This window comes from Pinus tabuliformis, chromosome 6 (genome assembly GCF_031772625.1).
Source record: "Pinus tabuliformis cultivar Carrire ecotype Pingquan chromosome 6, CPIR1, whole genome shotgun sequence".
NCBI lineage: Eukaryota > Viridiplantae > Streptophyta > Pinopsida > Pinales > Pinaceae > Pinus > Pinus tabuliformis.
Window position 1 is genome coordinate 848,285,514 of NC_142292.1, and position 22,327 is coordinate 848,307,840.

Genomic DNA, 22,327 nt, shown 5'->3' on the forward strand with positions numbered 1-22,327 from the left:
TGCTCAACACATCTTTCTCATTGCATTTAAGTCTTGTTGTGATCTACTACTTGGGTATATATAAAACAACGTTAGATAACACACATTGGACTAGATCCTCATTAACTCCATTACTAGATCCACACGTGTAGGTGACCAAATCAATCAATCACTCAAACCAGGACTTTAATTAATTGTGTTTACACCAATTGGAGGACCAAATCCATTTCACTACGATAATCTCTACTTCATCACTTAATTAATTAATGCATTCATACTCACTTGGAGATCCAAATCAATATGTTTGTTGTAATCCAAGTCAACAACTCTTCAATTAGACCTTTTCAGCTTTACCATGGGTGATTTCATTGGTTAATGCATGTGATTTTTCCTTTGCGCATTTATAGGGGAGAACACCAATTTTTCACTATTAATCTGGGATGAGTCTGTGAATTTTATAAGAAAATATGGGTTGTAGACCTTACAAATGTTTTTATGCAATCCTTTAACTTTGTCCATACACTAACTCAATGAAACTAAAAAACCTCTGCTCAAACCTTCTGCCACTTACTTCAAGACTTCCTTAGGTACCTCTACAATAGTTGTAACTACCAAGAAACTCAGCCCATCTAATCATCAATTCAAGCTTCAAAATCCCGTTGACATCAATGCCAACCTCAAGTGGCTAACTGTCACACAAGGTTGACATCAATGCCAAAATCATGCTACCAACAATTTCTAAACCTACTTCGGCTGCTAGCACTACCCTAGATAATTCTCTCCCTCCCCCATGTCCCAAATCACCTTTCATCCTACCTCGATTTTCAAAATTCCCCCTCCCCCACGTTTATTAAAAGCCTTATTCAAAATCCACTTGTTTTGAGTCAGGTTCCTTTTCATCCCAAAAAGTAGATCCAACAGAAAGGACAAAGGATATTTGTCATTAAAAGGTGGACATCAAAAAGGATTATAAGCCTCAATCAAGGATCAAATCCTCCCAAGATGATATTTCAAAAGGAAGGTTGGTGGAAGATGCCCCTTCTATTGGACATGTTGGAAGAGAATATTTCCTATATAGGGCATGATAAAGAGAAAAAGACGACATAAAACTAGGTATTAAAAATACAATTATTGAGGTCCTTGGAGACAAACAATCCCCTCTATGGGTTCAAAAATGAAAATACTATCACTAAATGTAAGAGGTTTTGGTAACCAACCCTCCCCCCCGACCCCCCTCCCAAAAAAAAAATTAAAGAAAAAGGTGTCCCTCATGAGGCTCTTGAGAGCCCCCAATCTTGACATTGTTCTAAAGTAAGAGATAATGACATCAAGTGAAAAAGCTTGGTTTGTTATTGAACAAGGGTTTAAAAAATAGTCTTTTTTTTCTCTTGATTTAGATGGATTTTCTAGAGGATTTCTCTCTTCTTAGAAGCCTTCTTTAAAATCAATTACTTCCATCGCATACATTTTTTTTTTTTTTTTTTTTATATCAATGAAACTAGAAATTAGAGAGTTCAAGACAACTTGAAAGGTTTTAAATGTTTATGGTCCAAACATGGAGAAGAATTATTTTTGGGAAGACATGTTAATCTCTGGTATCACACCTCACTCTCCTTTCATCCTTAGAGGTGACTTGAATTTCATTTCTTCCATAAATCTAGGGGAAACTCAAGATCGTGCCCTTTGGAATCTTATTTCATTTATTATTTTTAAGCCCTCCATCTAATCAATGTAAATCCCATCAAATTGGCTCACACCTAGCAGAATCTTTGATCCCTTGAGGAGGTAGTCTCCGAAAGACACAAATTTTTCATCTCAAAATCCATTATCTCCACCAATTTTCTCCTTACATTAAGGGTGGATTTGGGTGGGATATTGGACTACTAACCAATTCTCCTTAGAATTGAAACTGACGAGGAGATCCCCCCACACCATTCAAATTCAGCTTTTCTTGGTTAATAGAAGATGATTTCATTAATTTAGTTGAGGGAAATTATAATCACCTTATTGATGATGAGTCTAGCTCATACATGCAACAATTCTCCTAAAATCTTAATTTTTTAAAGAGGAAAATGAAAAATTGGAGAAAATATTTTAAAGAGAAACAAGATGTTTCTCGAAAAGAATCTAAATCTAAAATAAGTTCCTTTTTTCATTCAATTGTATCAAATGTCTTTTCAAAGGAAGCACTTGAATCCTTAAGATCACTAGAACTTTCCAAAGGAAAATTGTTGGTTCAGGAAGAGGAGTTATGGCGATTGAAAATAAAAGCCATATGGATTGAAAGGGGGACAATAACACCAAAGTCTTCCATCAATTTGCAAAATTTTTGGAAAACTATAAGTTCTATATGGGAAATTGAAGATAGAAGAGGGAATATGTTGAAGTCCTTCAAAGGGAAAGTGGAAGCAGGTTCCCATTACTTCAAAAATATATTTGAAAAATATCCAATATGCCCTATCCTCGAAACTTTGGATGTGTTGAAGCTATTGCCTTGGTCTATTTAAGATGAAATGAATGAATTTATGGATGTGGAACTAACTAAATTATAGGTCTTGGGGATGTTATCCTCCATGAAAAAATGTAAGAGACTTGAGCCCGATGGATATACTATTGAATTCCATTTGGGATTTTATGGACTATTAATGGAACAAATCTTATGGTGGTGAGAGAGTATTTGCCTATGGGTTGCATGCATGGTTTCTTAAATTCAACATTTATATCTCTCAATCCAAAAAACAATCTTTAAAAAATTATCGCCTTATAGCTTGTTGTAATGTTATCTACAAGTTGGTCATAGAAATCATTTCAAATAGATTAAATCCCATTATGACTTCTATCATCTCAAAAGAATATTTGGCCTCCTTCAAAATAGGAAAATCGTGATGCAGTGGCCCTAGCCTAGAAATATTTACGTTTAATAAAAATTCAGAACATCCTTGCCACAACATTAAAGGTAGACTTATCCAAGGCCTATGATCCAGTAAGTTGGACTTTTACCATACTATGTTTCATTTAGTTGGGCATGAGCATAAAAACTATTAACTGGATTATGGGATGTATATCGTTGATTCCATGCATGGTTCCACAAATTCAACATTTATATGCCTCATTTCAAGAAAGAATGAAACTCAATATTTTAAATATTACCACCCTATATCATGTTGCAATGTTATCTACAAGTTGGTCACAAAAATAATTTCAAATAGATTAAATCCAATTTTGAGATCTATTATCTTAGAAGAATAGTTTGGTTTCTTTTAGAATATGCATATTTATGATGTTGTGGCCCTAGCATAATAATGTATACATTTAATAAAATATCAGAACATCCCTTCCATAGAATTAAAGATAGAATTATCCAAGGCCTATGATCGTGTAAGTTAGAATTTTACTAGGCTATGTCTCATTTAGTTGGGATGAGTCTAAAAACTATTAACTAGATTATGGGATGTATATGTTTGGTCAATTTCATAGTTCTCATAAGCAAGCGACATTCTACTTTTTTCAGGGCAACAAAAGGCCTCAAACAAGGATGTCTGCTATTGCGTATTCTTTTTATTCTAGTTGTGGAAGCCTTGAGTAAGTTGATTAAAAATGTTATATCTTTAGATGATGTAAGGGGCATTAAGATCACTAATATGGTGTCAACTTCACCTCTCTTATTCTTTAATGATATGCTTGTTTTTATTACATCTTCATGTTCTAATATTTCACATCTAAAAATAATACTCTTGATTTGAACTAGTCACAAGAATGGAAACTAATGAAATGAATTCTACTACTACCTCATGTAACCCTATCTACTCCTGTCAAGAGTTTTCTTGATCAACCGTTCTCTTTTTAGTATAAAGATTTGCAACAAGGCCTCAAATATTTAGGCTTCTTCGTTAAGCCTAATGTATAGAAGGTGGTGGATTGGATTCGGCTTATTAAGAAGATTAAAGATACAATATCAAACTATGTGAAAAAACTTTTATTTAGGAGAGGTTAGTTAGTCCTAGTTAAAATGATGCTAGAAATCATCCTAGTTTATTGGACCTCCATTATTGCCATATCAAAAAGTATAATTTAGAAAAGTCGTAAATTCAACTTTAGATTCTTATGGGCTAGCAACAAATCCTTGTGAGGTAAAGGTATTCCTTTAGTCAAATGGACATCCTTTTGAACAACATATCCCTATGGGGTAGGGCCATGAAGGACACATATTTTGCTGGAAAATCATTAATGAATTGCATCTGGAATCCAAAGAAATTTGTTTCAAACTTTTCCATTTTTTTGGAAGGCATTGGCTAACACATTCCTCTTTATTGGTAGTTAGATAGCATGAAATATTGGAAATGGGAAAAATATTAGAGTAGGACTGGATTTTTGGTAAGGAATTGGACATAATTATAGTATTTCAGAAGGAAATATAGCTTCTCTTTATGAGGCTAGTGTTTTTTCCTAAACAAATTCTCATGCTTAGCAAGCCCAAGAATGGGGTAAACATGGTTGGAAATTAGCTATGGAATTATTATGCTCAAAGGAGGAGACCTAAGAATTGGAATCATATATCAGGTTTTCTTGTTTCATACATGATTTGGTCAAAAAATCCAACTTTTGGAAGTTTAATGGAAAAGTTGGGATAATAGGCACAGGTTGAAGCCTCTTTCATTGGTGAAATTTGTTGGTGGTGGAAATATATTTAGAAACACAATGGTTCAGTAAAATGTAAGCTAGCCTTATGTATAAATCTTAACAATAAAATGCTTACATGGCACAATGGAATGAATATGGGATGGAGTGGACCTCACAGGTGTTCTCTCTATAGATCTGAGGAGGAAACCATATATTATTTATTTATTTATTTATTTATTTAAACAAGGGAATTGGAAACCTCCCCAAATATATGCAACAACCGGCAAGTCACATATATGCGAAACTCATAGCTCAACCCAGGACCGAGATGTCCGGATATGCCTATAACCTACCATACTCCAACAGGATGCCTATCGTTTGAGCTTTACTATAACAAACCATGTGGCCGAATACTTGAACCCAGGTGCATGGGATAGAAATCTACCATCCCAACCACTCGAGCTAAGACCCTTTGACTATATATCACTTATTTATTACATGCACTTTCTTTGTTTGGGTATGGTCTTTCGAAAAAACTAGTTTTACTCCTTCTACTACTTCTTGGGATAAGAATACTCTGAGTGGGTGCATCCTAGATTAAGTTTCATACCAATGTATTATTGAGTTCCCATTTTTCCTTGCTTCTTTCATTCATTCTTTTTAGTGGGCTCGAAACTTAGCTATTTTACAAGGCAAAGTGATACTAGTCGAGATTGTTATGAGGATGATTGATTCGACTTGCAAAGTATTCAAAACTAAAATAGAAAGGGAAAAAGAAACAAAATGCTAGCCATTTATCAAGAAATTGCATGGAGATTATTTGATGGTGCTAGCCAAAGACACTCTACCCCTCTGGAGTTGGAATAGTTTATAAACATCATTATACACATATCAAGTACTCCATTGATAGGGGATCAAACAACAAAGTGAAGTTTACAACAGTTTGGACACTAATATGTGTTGCAAATTTGAAGTATATAAAATTGCTTTAGATCAGCATTGTTGTACCTTCTCTTGAGCATATTTCACACAATATAAAAGATTAAATGAGCTCATTGGAATGGTTCACATGAAAACATATCAACAAGGAATTCAATATGAATGTTGATGAACTATCCAAGGAAGTTGCAGTGTCACCCTAGCACTCTTGATATCTATGAATATGTAGATAGCCACCAGAAAATAACCATGAAGTTTCAGACTTAGAAGCTTAGAATTTTGTTTGTCATACAATGATTCTAATATAACGCTAAAATTCATTTTTTAAACAAATTTTATAAACAAACCTCAGCATATATATTTTCTATTGAAAATATAAAGTTTATTTTTCGGAAAAGGGAAAAAAAAAACTAACAAATTGATTATTTTAAAATTAATAATTAACATTAATGAATGAACCAACAAACATTTACAAACAACTATTCTTAAAACATAGAGTTGATTTAAAAAAAAAAAAAAACTAATAATAAAGATTATGGGATGAAAGAATAAATATTTACAAACAATTATGTTATTTTAAAACTAATAATAAACATTAGGGGATGAACAAACAAATATTTACAAACAATTATCTTTAAAACCAATAAACGATTAAGTTAGGATAGATTTTTTCAATATTAAAAAACAAAAAATAATTTTAAATGGAAATTTTCATAATTATTATTTGTTAAATATTCAATTATTTATAAAAAAAATTATCTGACACTTAACTCATAAAGTTTTTTGTGGTTCTTGATGATAATGGATGGAGTCACCATCTGAAAAGTTAGACAGATAACACATGTTACACAGTTTTATTCGAAAAATATCTAACAATATGAAAAACTATAATAATCTCCCACCACTAATGAAATATAAAATGCCAATAAAGCAGAAAGACAATGTCAACTTAATTATATATTTATTAACACAAAATGCCGATGAGACAGTCTCAACATAATTATTTATTTATTACCTCCAAATTTAAAGCACAAGTATTTTAAATCTTGAGAAATTCTTTAAACCAATATGCAGATGCCCTCGCATATCGCTTTAAATTGTGCCTGTAATCCACATAATGTAAACCAAATCGGCCACTAGATCCACTGGTCCATTCGAAATTGTCCGTAAGAGCCCAGAGAAAATAACCTCGGACATCAGCGCCGTCCCTGTCATTCATTTTATGACATTGCAAAGTTGCAGAGCCTCGTCAGTAACCATTCTCAAATAGTAACATGTAAACTATATACTGAACGCAACTCACCTTATGGCCTCCAGTAAGTTTGATAGATGTTCAGAATGGTACTTCACTCGATTCGAATCATTTAACGCCTTTTCCAGTGGGGTTGTGCCATTGTCTAAACCCCCATATCCTGTTGAAATCCATGCATATTTTGAATATGTTAAGCTCCATTAATCTTGCACATATTGCTGCCTACAATTATGGAATTGCAGTCTTTCCTTAACTTATGGAAATCAACTGCAGTAGTTTCCTTAAGTTAAGAAAGGCAACTGCAATTACTAAATTTATAATTAGGAGCTACTAAAGTGGTCCATCACTTTGATTCAAGTTCTCTGCCTTGATTTGTGGACATCTAACACATAGCTATTAGAAGCTTGATGGAAGCTTAGCTATATGTTCATCTGTTTGGTCCCCAAGCTCATATCTCAATCCCCTTCAATTTTACACCATCTAGCTGAGATAGCAGAGCTTGGAAGTGCCTTCAGATCAGCTGCATTCTTTTCCTTTTGCTTGGACAGCTGGAGCATGGTTTTTCAGAAAGAAGCTGCATCAAGAGTTTCACCAATGGCTAGAGGTAATTCGTATCCCTGGACATTAAATTTCAACGATTCTTTTCAGTTCCTTCCGCATGCAGAATCGCTACTTAAGTTTATGATTTTCTAACATTTGGTATCGGAGCCCTTTTACCTCTGCCTTGCTGTGTGTTGGCTAAAATATTGAGTGGTTTCGAGCCCGTCATGCATTTGGAGGAGCGCTTCCTGTGCATTTGACTAATTGAAGTATGCGTTAACCATATTAGGTCAAAATACAATTCATAGTTATGCATTTGGGCAAATCCCCATATCATTTTGTTCTCAAGGAAAGCGTACCCGATCTCAAGAAAAAAATACGAAAAAAAGGGCACATTTCTGCTATCTAATTTATCCCTGGAAGAACTCCGTAGTGGATTCAAACATCACTTTAAGAGGCCCATTTATTTAGAAATGCTTATGGGTGTTTTGCACACAACAGTATACAACGGTGTTTCAGGCACGATAAGAATCCAGTAACTGGATATTCTCACATGTCAAATACTGTGTTCCAAACTTTCTCTGGCTTCCGGTTCATTTGGAGAACTACAGAGACAGTGCTCGCTTTGTTTTGCCCAAATTAAGTGGGCTTCTACCGGATCGAACCCACATCCATCCATCCTCATCCCAATCCTGTGCATGTTCCTCCTGCTCCCATAAAATAGATTTATCAAAGACCGTGGACGATTGGATTGCTATCAGACATCAATATGATCCTAGAATATATCACAATTGCTCCTTCCGCCCATTGCGTTGAAATGATGTGGTTCAATTCATTTGGGCATTTTGGTGGTCGTAATTTCTTGGCATTCTCTTGTTCTAACGGAATTGTCTCATTCCCATCTAATGGAGATGCCACTACATATATATGCACATATAAATCTTAAAACTCATGAAAGCCTTCTATTAAACGTAACACTCATGTGTGATTGTTTCTTAATTGCAATTATCCCAGCAAAGTAGTACACTTTTGATTGAAGATTTCCATAAGAAAGTTACTAATAAAAAGCGGCATATCCCTGGTCGAAGGTTTTCATACCATGTGAATTATCACTATCTCGTTGTGTTAGGCATTCAATCCTGAAGTTTTGTAACACTACAGATCTCATTAGAAACTCCATACTGTGTTGGCGGATTTTTATTGAGAAACTTCGAGGAATCACTTCATGGATCTCTACACAGGTCGCTCTGCCTTTTATATTTTAACAAGCATTTGCTGGCAAGTTTATAGAAATCAAAATATGGAGGAGTAAATCAACTTAGAATAAGATGTTAAATCCATGATTAATGATTCTGGAATCTTGTGAGGAAAGACATCCATGATAAGATATATGGGTAATCACGTACATAAGGATATAACGCATTCGATTTGCGTTGACCATTAAATTAATTGAACGTTGACTAAAAAATGAAACGTATATAGTAACGTTATAAAAGAAAATAAAATATTTTGGTATTATTTTAATTTTATTTTTGAAGTTTTTTTTTATTGGTTATTTTTTTTTTGGGCCTTATTATGCAAATGCAATCGATGTGATCTTTTGCATTATTTGAAACATGTTATTTTGTTTGTCAAAATGCCCTCTCGTGAATTACATGATAGGCATACATGTCGACAAGCTGATTATTTTATAAATGTATATGTTTAAAGTAAATGGCAAGGTCAATATATGACCTGATTCATTCAAGAACATACACATGACATGAAGGCTCTCACCAAAGTCTCGGGTATGAACATGAAATGTTTTGTGAAGTCTATCCCTTTTGATATGAGTCATGTTAAAGGAAATGGTTTATGCATTCTTAAATATTTCAATATTTCGATATTTGAAATGGTTTAGTCTTTTGTTTTGAATATTTCAAATTTGCAGTTTTGTTTGCAAATTGTTTAGAGCCCATTTTGTAATTAATTTAAGAATTAATCTTAAATAAATTATGGGACAGTTAGACTAAGGAATGTAAATTTGATTTTAATTTTATTTATCTTGTGAGCCTGAAGTCAAGCCAGCTAGCCTTCGAACTGCATTTGCTATGCAAGTGCAAAGTAGATCAACGCTGCTTTAGTCAATCTCCAGGTTAAGTTTATAAATTGAACAATCAATTTGTAGTCATTTTCGGTAATGCTGACTGCTTTAACCTTAATTTTGATTTTGCTCGAAAATTATTATAGTTATATGGAGTTTATTAAAATGTCATTTTGACTTTACTCCTTTCAGTAAACGTTATTTTTCTCTTTGGTTAAGTTTTGTTTATGCAGCAAAATAATGTCTAGTGATCCATATAATTTTAATTAATTAGAGAATAGCCACAGCATCTTTAATTAAATAAAATTATATATTTTGATTGGTTAGATCACATAAAGATTATTTAGACATTAAATTGTAATTAATTACACTGAATATAATAAATTTTATCCCACAGGAATCTTTATTATATTTATGTAATTAATTAGGATAAAATTTCATAACCTACCCACATGAGTTATGAATTAATAAGTTTTATCATAAATTTTTATTGAATCTGTTTGAATTAAAAATTTAGCCCACAGGCAATTTTTATGTCATTTGATTCAATTCTTTTTAGCATGATTTAAATTGGTAAAACATGAAAGTTTATTAAGCCTCAATTTTAACATAAGCATGTGATTCTTTATTTTGATGCAGTAGTACAACCTGCAAATTTCTCTGAAATTCGTTGTGACATTCCCAAACTTAAGGAAATAATCTCATTTGTTTGTTATGAATCTAATATGGTTAACGTTAATATTAACACATGGTGGATTGATTCTGGATCAACAATTCACATTTCGAATTCCTTGCAAGGTTTGCAAAACCTAAGGAAGCCAGTGGGAAGTGAGCAAAGCATCTTATCAGGAAACAAGATGGGCTCGCATGTGGAAGCTATAGGAACATGTTATTTAACTTTAAGTAGTGGCTTTGTTTTGGAATTAGAAAAGACCTTTTATGTTCCAAGTTTTTCTAGAAACTTGATTTCAGTTTCAAGGCTTGTACCTTTTGGATATTCCTTAAACTTTTCAGAAAAATCTTTCAGTCTATTCTATAAATCTGATTATGTTGGGAATGGTATTTTGTCTAACGGTCTTTACTGCATTAATTTACAAAACAATGTCACTTATGATTCAATGCATGTTCACACTGGCAGTAAAAGATGTGTTATCAATGAAGATTCCTCTACATTATGGCACCGGAGACTAGGTCATATCTCCATAGATAGAATTAAAAGATTGGTAAATGAAGAAATACTTAATACTCTAGATTTTACTGATTTTGAGACTTGTGTGGACTGCATAAAGGGAAAGCAGACCAACAAGTCAAAGAAAGGTGCCAATAGGAGTTTGGACATATTAGAGATCATACATACTGATATATGTAGTCCAGACATGGACTCACATGGTCAGAGATACTTCATCTCCTTTATAGATGATTACTCACGATATATGTATCTCTACATGCTTCATAAAAAGAGCGAAGCATTAGATGCCTTTAAGATCTTTAAGGCTGAAGTAGAGAAACAATGCGGCAAGCAAATTAAGATCGTGAGATCAGATAGAGGTGGAGAATATTATGGTAGATACACAGAAGATGGACAAGCACCTGGGCCATTTGCTAAGTTTCTTCAAGAGCATGGGATTGTTACCCAATACACCATGTCTGGTTCACCCGACCAGAATGGTGTAGCAGAAAGAAGAAATCGAACATTATTGGACATGGTGCGGAGTATGCTTAGCAGCTCCAATCTTCCTAAATCCTTGTGGACTGAAGCACTTAAGACGTCAGTGTATATATTAAACCGAGTTCCAACCAAGGCGGTTCCTAAAACGCCATTTGAATTATGGAAAGGTTGGAAACCGAGTTTGCGACATATGCGCGTTTGGGGATGCCCGTCTGAAGTGAGAATTTATAATCCACAAGAGAAGAAGCTGGACCCAAGGACCATTAGTGGGTATTTCATTGGATATGCTGAAAGGTCTAAAGGTTACAGATTTTATTGTCCATCTCACAGCACTAGGATTGTGGAATCAAGAAATGCAAAGTTTCTTGAAAATGACTTGATCAGTAGGAGCGATCAAACCAGAAACATAGTTTCTGAGAAGGATCATTCAGAGTCTCAACCTTCCACTTCAAGTGATAGATTGGTTATTGTTCATAGCACCCCTCAAGTACAAACTGGTGTTGAACAACCAATTGTTGAAGTTCCATAAGCTGCTGACGATATTCCAGTAGATCAAGGAGTTCAAGAGTTGCAAGGAACTTTTGAACAACAAGTTGAACCACATACTTCTCAGGAAGATGATGGTACAACATTAAGAAGATCTACTAGACCTAAGAGATTAGCAATTCCTAATGATTATGTTGTGTATCTACAAGAATCTGACTACAACATTGCAGCCGAAAATGATCCTGAGTCATTTTCACAAGCCATGAGTTGCAAAGAATCAGAACTATGGTACAATGCCATGAAGGAAGAGATGAATTCCATAAAGAGTAACGAAGTCTGGGATCTTGTTGAGTTGCCTAATGGTGCAAAATCCATTGGATGTAAATGGGTCTTTAAGACAAAGAAAGACTCATTGGGCAACATTGAGAGATACAAGGCAAGACTTGTTGCTAAGGGATTCACTCAGAAAGAAGGAATCGACTACACAAAGACTTTTTCTCCTGTATCTAAGAAAGATTCCTTGCGCGTTATTATGGCATTAGTAGCCCATTTTGACTTGGAGTTGCATCAAATGGACGTGAAAACGACTTTTCTTAATGGAGATCTAGAGGAGGAGGTTTACATGAAACAACCTGAAGGATTCCCCTCTAGTGATGGTGAGCAATTGGTTTGCAAGCTCAAGAAGTCATTATATGGTTTAAAACAAGCATCCCGCCAATGGTATTTGAAATTCCATAATGTAATTTCTTCTTTTGGTTTTGTAGAAAACATTATGGATCAATGTATATACCTGAAAGTTAGTGGGAGTAAAATTTGTTTTCTTGTTTTATATGTGGATGACCTTTTGCTAGCAACCAATGATAAGGGTTTGCTACATGAGGTGAAACAATTCCTCTCTAAAAATTTTGATATGAAGGATATGGGTGAGGCATCTTATGTCATTGGCATTAAGATCCATAGAGACAGATTTCGAGGCATCTTGGGTCTGTCACAGGAAACCTATATTAATAAAATTTTAGAGAGATTTCGGATGAAGGATTGTTCACCAAGTGTAGCTCCCATTGTGAAGGGTGATAGGTTCAATTTGAACCAATGCCCGAAGAACGACTTTGAAAGGGAACAAATGAAGAAAATTCCATATGCTTCTGCTGTCGGAAGCCTAATGTATGCTCAAGTCTGCACAAGACCTGACATTGCATTTGTTGTGGGAATGTTGGGACGATATCAGAGTGATCCAGGTTTAGACCACTGGAGAGCTGCAAAGAAAGTAATGAGGTACCTTCAAGGAACCAAAGACTACATGCTTATGTATAGACGGACGGACAACTTGGAAGTAATTGGCTACTCAGATTCTGACTTTGCTGGATGTGTTGATTCACACAAATCAACATCAGGATACATTTTTATGATGGCCGGTGGAGCTGTATCGTGGAGGAGTGCCAAGCAGACCTTGATTGCCACTTCCACTATGGAAGCCGAGTTCGTCTCCTGTTTTGAGGCTACTTTACATGGTGTATGGCTTAGGAGTTTCATTTCTGGGCTTAGAATTATGGATTCTATCTCTAAGCCATTGAGAATATATTGTGATAATTCAGCTGCTGTTTTTATGGCTAAAAACAATAAAAGTGGGAGTCGAAATAAACACATCGACATTAAGTATTTAGCTATAAGGGAACGTGTTAAAGAAAAGAAAGTGGTCATTGAGCACGTCAGCACTGAGTTAATGATTGCTGATCCTTTGACTAAGGGCATGCCACCGTTTAAATTCAAGGATCATGTATTGAATATGGGACTTGGTTCCATTATGTAGTTTTTCATTGTATGGACAATTTTATTTTAATGAAATTCTTAATTATTGTGATGTTTTTTCTCATATTTATGTGCACCTTAAGTTGATTTGAGAAAATTCATTTAAGAAGGACCAAGAATAAACATAAGGTTTATTCATTAAGAAATTGTTGCCACATAAATTATAATAAGAATAAATACATAGTAATACATGGAAGATAATACTCGTCATTAGAGGACTTATCGCCATGATTCATGTATCTATTACTTAATACAGATTATCAATAGTTTTTAAGTTGAGACATTAAGTTTGGAAGTATGGACCAAGTGGGAGAATGTTAAGCTCCATTAATCTTGCACATATTGCTGCCTACAATTATGGAATTGCAGTCTTTCCTTAACTTATGGAAACCAACTGCAGTAGTTTCCTTAAGTTAAGAAAGGCAACTGCAATTACTAAATTTATAATTAGGAGCTACTAAAGTGGTCCATCACTTTGATTCGAGTTCTCTGTCTTGATTTGTGGACATATAACACATAGCTATTAGAAGCTTGATGGAAGCTTAGCTATATGTTCATCTGTTTGGTCCCCAAGCTCATATCTCAATCCCCTTCAGTTTTACACCATCTAGCTGAGATAGCAGAGCTTGGAAGTGCCTTCAGATCAGCTGCATTCTTTTCTTTTTGCTTGGACAACTGGAGCGTGGTTTTTCAGAAAGAAGCTGCATCAAGAGTTTCACCAATGGCTGGAGGTAATTCGTATCCCTGGACATTAAATTTCAACGATTCTTTTCAGTTCCTTCCGCATGCAGAATCGCTGCTTAAGTTTATGATTTTCTAACAGAATAACCATGAAATTCACACCTTTTTATAAAATTGTTACTCAATCATTGAACTTTCACGTACCATTCTGTGTGATGTAAACGGGAGGGTTGTTATAGCGATGCTTCGTATAATTTATTGCATACTTTATTCCCTCTGGATAAGATCTGAAAGTGCTCAGCTCTTCCTGCACACGGATATTCATATATTTATATATAAATTATAATAAAATCTATAATCAAGTTAAATATATTAACAACACACTTACCTCTTCTCCAATGAAATGTCCATTTACTTCAACTGAACCACCAACAAATATGCGAACGTCAAAATTTATACAATACATGGTAAATATAGCAATACACAATAAAAGTTGATGTGCGTTTGAAATTAATTAGATTCTAAATATTTAGAAAATTTATTTTACTTGGTAAATTTTGAAGTACTTAATAAATTTAATCTATAAAAACACGATTCATTTAACTCTGTTAAATAATATTTTCAATTCTACAATGAAAACAAGTATAAAAATAATTAAGCATCCTAATTTTGACATTTCAATTCAATTATTGTCTGAACACAAATTTAACTTTACATCTTACATTAACCTGGTATCGAGAGGAGAATATAATTAAGATGGTGAAACTATGAGTAACTAAGTTGTTTTTTTTGGGTGTGTTTTTTTGTTTTAATTTTTCTAAAATCTGATAAAAATTTATTGAAATTACAAATTTAATAAGTAACTCTTGCCCAATCCAAGTGCCTTAATTATTCAATATACTTAATTTATATATACAATCAAAAAACCAATTTAACTAATATAAATCAAAATTTCACCTCAAAATTTATAACCAGATTTTAACACCTGAAAATTTAAAAAACCACACTAATAACAACTCTGTGAGTAACCATTTTCTAGCCAATAAAGATTAGAACCATTCTTTCCTGAATGCAGATTCTACTTACATGTCACATTAGCGCGGGTATCCAGAATATAGTCTGTCTGCAGGGCATTTGGTGGAATTGGATTATTCACCGCAAACTGTGTTATATAGTAATTATAACCAAGAAAGTCAAATGAGCCACTTAATTCTTTCGCCTCTTCGCCACTAAATATTGGCAAACGTTCTCCCACCAGCCTGTTCATAGACTCAGGGTATTTTCCAAGAGGTCAATGGATCTAAAATCCTGTAATGCAAAAAAAACACTTTACGGCTGGGAGAAGAGACGAATCAAATCAAGTTTCAAAATAGAATTAGATCATTGATTACTATGCCCATTTATTAAGGAAGAGAATTAGAATTCAGCTAGACCAATGTCAGGTCAACGGTTTTACTATATTTTTATTCCCTAGTGTAATGAGGTAGGGGAGCCGAAAGTTATGGAAATTCTTGGTATATTTAGAGAAAATTCGGTAAGGATTTTTGTAAATCGAAGTTATAGTTGTTAAATTTCAATTTCTTTTTTTTTTGAAATTTTTTTGCCTGGATTCGGGCCACTTTTGACCATCTAGGCTATTCCTCCTCCTGTTTGACTACTCCTATTTTTATGTGCAATATTTTTATTTACACATATAAAATGTATATTTATTTAGAAAACAATTTTATAGTTAATGACTATTGTGCTTATTAGCCTAGTTCATGATTACAAGTTATCATGTTTAGTCTATTTTAAGGGCTATTCTTATTTAGGTTGTAGGTTATTTTGAAAATTTGATGAAAGGGAGAAAAGATTGACTCAAATTGATCAAAATCAACCAACTATTTGACTTTGCTTGTATTCCCTAATCAAGATAAAAGAAAAAGTAAAATGACCAATTTGGCTTTTCTATTATGTACCGTGACACAAAATGTATACTTATCCAAAAGACAAGCTCATACAGATAAAATAAAACGAATGCATACCACCCTATTCTGAAGTCAAGTGCTCTCTGAGCAGCCTCTTGATCCAGATTTGAATAAGGCACTATCCAGGGCAATGCAAGCGCTATGCCGATAGAACCTTTCTGCTTCGCCTGCATTTTATTTTCAAGAGATATTCAGAGATATATATATGTCTGTCTTCAGTTTTCATATCTAAAACAGAACATAATCTCTCACCTGATAGTTAGTCCGATATATTTTTACGGCGGCGCTATGTGCAAGAAGCATATTATGGGCCACAATGTAAGGCTCCGTTGTAGAATTTCCTGCTGTACAGTTTCCAAATGGAGATGAACAGCGGCCGGGTGCGAGAATCCCTAAATCGTAGCCATATGCCGAGTAGATGAATGGTTCTTGTAGAGTAAGCCAATACTTCACACGGTCTCCAAAGGCTCGAAAACATTGATCTGCGAAGAAGCCAAAATCCTCCCTGAAAGAGTGATCAATATATATCAGAATCAAATGTCTCGATTTTTCAGAAGACTTTGAAGAAAATTCAGACAGTGAATCTTACACGACTCTTTTGCTAAGAAATCCTCCATACTCGTCCTCCAGAGCTTGTGGCGAGTCCCAGTTGAACAGTGTAATAAAAGGCTCTATACCTGCATCAAAACTCAGGTCGATGTAAAAGGCCTTCTTTACATAAAGCTCTTCACATGGGTAGCTAACATTTGTTTTTGAAATACCATTCTTGACCAGCTCGTTGATAAGATTATTGTAATAACCGATGCCCTCTTCATTGACTCCGTGTCTGGGAGAGCCATCTGTTAATTAAAAAAAAAACATTAGACCGGTAACTTAACATCCAAAATCCATTGTATAAAGATATGCTATGCGTGGTCTAACCAGGAGTTAGGTCTGAATCTAGAGAGTGAGAGTCTTTGAATTCTATTTTTTTTGTTTTTTCCTAATCGTGGAAATGGATTAATAACTAGAAATCACCAAAATACCCAAATTTTTTTGAACCTAGACCGTTATAACTAATATTTGTTAATATTTTAACCCGATTTGATTGAAATTGTGTCTTAATTTTCATAATTTTCTAAGCTAAATTTTCGACTGGTTAGAATACGCTATAAAGATATCAGTGTTCTTTAATTCAACTCACTGGTAAATATGCGTGACCAGGAAATAGAAAAGCGATAGACGTCCAATCCAATGTCTTTGAGAAGCTGTACATCTTCCTGTATGCAGATTACAAATAAATCAATTCAATCTGGGTGAATATCTGAAAAAATAAATAGGAAGAAATTATATTGGAAAATTTAGGTGGAACCTGTATGATTTATTATTGGGATAAAATGAAGAATGAAATTATATTGGCAAATTAAATAGAGAGATAAGACTCTAATGGCTATAAAAAACGGCTTGGTGAGAAGAACTGTGAAGAAATAATATAAATATATTGAAAACTCATTTTTAATTAGTTTTAAAATAATTTAGGTAATTTATTTAAATTTCTTAATTATATGATTATTATATAAAAATAATATAGCCAAGAATATAAATATAACTAAACAAAGAATAAAAAACAAACTCATAAATATAGTAAACATTATTTTGAGAAAAATCATTTCATTAGTCAAAAGTGGATTTAAATATTATAGACTAAATACATTCAATAACTAATTATAAATTAATTTGGTTATAAAATATATATTTAATTTGTGTAATTCTTATTTTTTTAATAGTTTTAAGAAGATTCCAATGTAGACATAGAAAGGAGAAAGTAAGTATATATATATATATATATAATTTGAATCATACTATTAAAGTAGTGAAAATATTAACCTATAAGAAAAATAACTAAATGATCTTTAAATATGAAAGGGAATAAAAAGAGAAAAATAAAATTACGAGGGAGAAAAGGGGATTAATAAATCTAGGGAAATTATATGAAATAAAAAACTAAAAGATGAAAAAGTGTAAATAAAATGTAAAAAAACTAAGAGGAAAAGGCAAGAACCCAACAGCTACTAATCTTCCAACCATCATCCCTATTAAGATTACATGGCTTTTTCTCAATTTCTATGGCTTCCCTAAATTTATGGTGGCTTTTTCTCAATTTCTATGGCTTCCCTAAATTTACGATGATGAAAATGAGAAATCTCTGCAATGACCTTAGTCTCCTCCAGGCATATAAGATGCTTTGTCTTCTTTCTATGCTCTGTTAAGGCTGAAGAGTGAGTCATCCTGTGCTTAATATCAACAGTGTGTTCTTTAATCCTTTGATTGATAGACCACCCCGTTTCACCAATGTAAGATGTTCTATGAGAACACGAGATGATATAAACACCTTTCATATACTTAGGGTCTACAGGGTCTTTTACTAATTTTAAGGAACTTTTGATTGTGTTGAGGGGTCTAGAGGGAACATTATGCTTCTTAAGGATTCTCGTAATCTTGCCTATCATCCCTTGCATGAATGGTAGGTGAAATCCATAATTACAATCACTAGGGTCTCTCTTAACCTTAGCACCCTTGCTAGCTTTGAGGAAAGTTTTAAGCCCTTGTTGCCTACTGTAACCATTATTAGCGAAAACCTTCACGAGATGGGATTTCTCCTTGGAAAAATGGTCTTCATCAGAAACCATTCTCCTTGGAAAAATGGTCTTCATCAGAAACCCTCAAAGCATGAGTAGCTAAAGTGCAGAGAACCCCTAACTTCTTAGTAGTGAAATGATGGGACTTGGCATGAAGATACTCCTCAGTATGAGTTTTCTTCCAAAACACCTAATGGGAGAACAGGCCATCATCTTTCTTTGAAATGAGGATATCTAGGAAAGGAAGACAACCATTAACTTCCTTTTCCATGGTAAACTTTATGGAGTTAGATTTATTATTAAGATCCTCAAAGAAGATATCTAACTTATCCTGACCATGCTGCCAGATAGCATAGGTGTCGTCTATAATTCTTTTCCAAATCTTGGGTTTAAAAATAGCTGAGACCAAAGCCTTGGATTTAAAGGCTTTCATAAATAGGTTAACAACAATAGGGGATAGGGGGGAGCCCTTGGCCACACCACAAGTTTGTTCATAGAACTTCCCTTCGAAACAAAAAAAAGTAGAAGTGAGGCAGATCTCGACTAATCTAGCAGTGTCGGGATCAGTGAGTCGAAATATGACCTCCATGGATTCCTTGATGGGGATATTAGTGTACAGGGAGACTACATCAAAGCTGACTAGATTGTCTCTGGGATCAAATTTCACATCCCTTAATTCATTGACAAACGACGAGGAGTCTTTGACAAAAGACTGTGAGGCCAACAAGGGATTTAAGCTTCGAGGCTAGATATTTAGCTAGAAGATATGGTGGCGGTCCTATGGTGTTGACAATGGGTCTAAGGGGGACTCTCTCCTTATGGATTTTCGGAAGTCCATAGATCCAAGGAGTGATGGGGCTACTTTCAATAAGTTTGTGTCTAAAAGAGCAAACTGTGCTAGTGGATTTTATAGCAAGAGCAACCGCTCTAGAGATCATTTTCAATGGATTATTGTCAAGAGTTTTGTATGTGCCATTGTTCTCAAGGTGATCCAACATCTTCTTCTGATAATCCACCTTATCAAGGATTACAGGTGCCCCACCTTTATGAGCCTTCAAGATGACAATGTCTTGGTTCTTGTTCAAAGATTTGAGGACATCAAACTCATCTTCGTGGATGTTATTTTTAGGGGGACTTAGCTTTCTTAAGAATAATAGGGAAATTTTGTCTAATAATTTATTTAGTATTATCTAGTAAGTTTTTTTTATCTCAAATTTAATGTTACATAATATCATTTACGTGAATTTTCTTAAGAACAAGGGCAAAATTTAATCCCTTCTCAAAAATCCTAAAAACAGAAAAATGATAAGAAAAACTAGACAGGTTAACAACAGAAAAAAGATTAAAAAAACTAAACAAATTAACAAACTTATCACTGAGAAAAATAATAATCATTAACAATATTATTATTTATTAAATCCTCAACATTATTCTTAAAAATATCTAAGAATATTATTATTATTATTATTAAAAACACTATGAAACGAAATGGAACACTGCTTATAGAGAATACAAGGGGAATTGAACGAGAAAACTAAAGGGTTATCGGATAAAGGGTTGACAGAATCAGACGGAGCGACGGAGGTTGAACGCTGATTCGAGAATCCGGAAGGAGGAGGAGAGGAGGAGCCTGCGCATACGCAGTGCGGGTAAAGGGAAGGTCGACAACGGAAGTGACAGAATCGGAGGGAGCGACGGAGCTTGAACGCTAGATTTCGAAAAATTTCAGGATCCTTCTCATATACCTTGTAGATTTGAAAATCTTTTGCAAGATTTGATATGTTCTTTTGCACAATCTAATATAATTCAAGACATGAGCGATGTCCTCATTCATTCATATCGCCAGATTTTTAAAACATTTTCAAAATTTTAATAAATTACACTCCAAAATTTTAAAATATTCACAAATTTATGATCAATTAAGCAAGTTTTATAATAAAATGCTCCCATGGTTCGAATATTCTAATTAAGCTCAAGTTCTAAAATAGAATGCTTCCATTTTCAAAATAGTTTTAGTTTGTACCTTATAGCGGTGGTATTCATCCACTGCAACATCCCCATTCGTTCCATCCGCAATTTTACCTGCATTAACGTTCAATAACCACCAATAAATACATAATAAATGCCACCAAATTAAGATACCCACCTCGTGGTATGCACTAATTAACCTGGAATATGGGAGTATGTATCCCAAATGCTGGGGCCTTTCCCACCCTCATGTGCAGCTCCTTCCACCTGTTACACAATTGGAATTTGCAAGTCCAGAATATTATCAGTGAAACAAAAAAACCACAAGGTTACCTAATCCAATGAATGAATTAGTGGAAGGGAGCAGTGATAAAAGTGGAACCTGATAAGCAGATGAAGCGGCACCAAATTTGAAACCCTTTGGGAAATCGCTTCTTCCTAGTTTTGGAGAAGCTCCTGCAACTCCGAAGATCATTAGATAGATTGAAATAAAAAAGATGCAGAGTGCCTTTAGACCTTGAGTTTTAGCCATTTTGCCTCTCAGCTCTCAGCTGAATTGTAATCCTTGCAAGCCTCAATTTATAGATCCGTCGGATCTTGCTTTCTTCTCGTCTTTTCTTTTTTGGTTTTTTATAACAAAAACGCGTTTATAATAATCCGGTAAACAAAATCCCATGACCCACATAATCCGAGAAACATAGCCGGCCGCCTAATACCTGCATATTCCGAAATAAGTGGTCCTACACAGAGAGATAATTCACGCAACTTAATGAGAATGAAAGAGAACCGTAATTTATGAAGTCGTAGTATGTTTATAATGAAAGCAGGTAATGAGATAATATTCTTGTTGTAATAGATGGGAAGAGGGAATATATTAGGAAAGCTCTTGGATGAAGACCCTTCTAATAAACAATATATTATTATGATTTTCCTTTATATGGAGGAGGATAATCAAAATTTGGATTTGGATTTGGATTTGGCTTTCGCTTTGACCTTGGTCCTGGTTCTTAATTTAATGAGAGATAGTTTGTTTGTTTGTTTTGTTTTTTTTTTTTTTTTAAATTTAAGCTTGAATAAAATAAATTATTATTATTATCTAATTTTAAGGTCATGGCTAAGTGAGATATCAAATTGGTGTATGAGATCTCTTTGTTTGTGGAATAAGGGACCCACTTCCCCTTAACTATTTGACTGTTAAGCCTACGAAAGTATACATACTCTACTTCCCTCTTATTTTGAACTTGTGACCACTTAGGAGAAAACACATGTTCTTAACCATTAGGCTCACTCAAACTATATCAAATATAAAATTAATTAAAAATCAAATATATTTATAACAAGGGCTACATAGTAGCTAGTACATTCTGCTTAGCTTAAATATAGTTTAATTAAACAAAAAATAATAAAACCAAAGATTTCATCACAAAAATAAAATAACTAATAAAAATATTATACTATATTGTTAAATGCCATGACCAAAAATTAAGAAATATGATTAACTAATATTATCTATATTAACATATATACACTTTAATATACATATTTATTTTATATGTGTGTGTTTTGTTTTTTAATTAATATATATAATTTTTATAAATAAATTTATTAAAATATGTATAGTTTAATGAAACAAAAAGAAATAACATAGACAAAAAATTCATCACAAAAATAAAATAACTAATAAAATATTATATTGTTGAATGTCATCACCAAAAT

At 33.7% G+C, this 22,327-nt stretch overlaps 1 pseudogene; it reads right to left on the reverse strand.

Annotated features, from left to right (window-relative positions):
• Positions 1–6,577: 6,577 nt before the first annotated feature.
• On the reverse strand, positions 6,578–21,143 carry LOC149261537 (beta-glucosidase 13-like; annotated as a pseudogene).
• Positions 21,144–22,327: the final 1,184 nt, after the last annotated feature.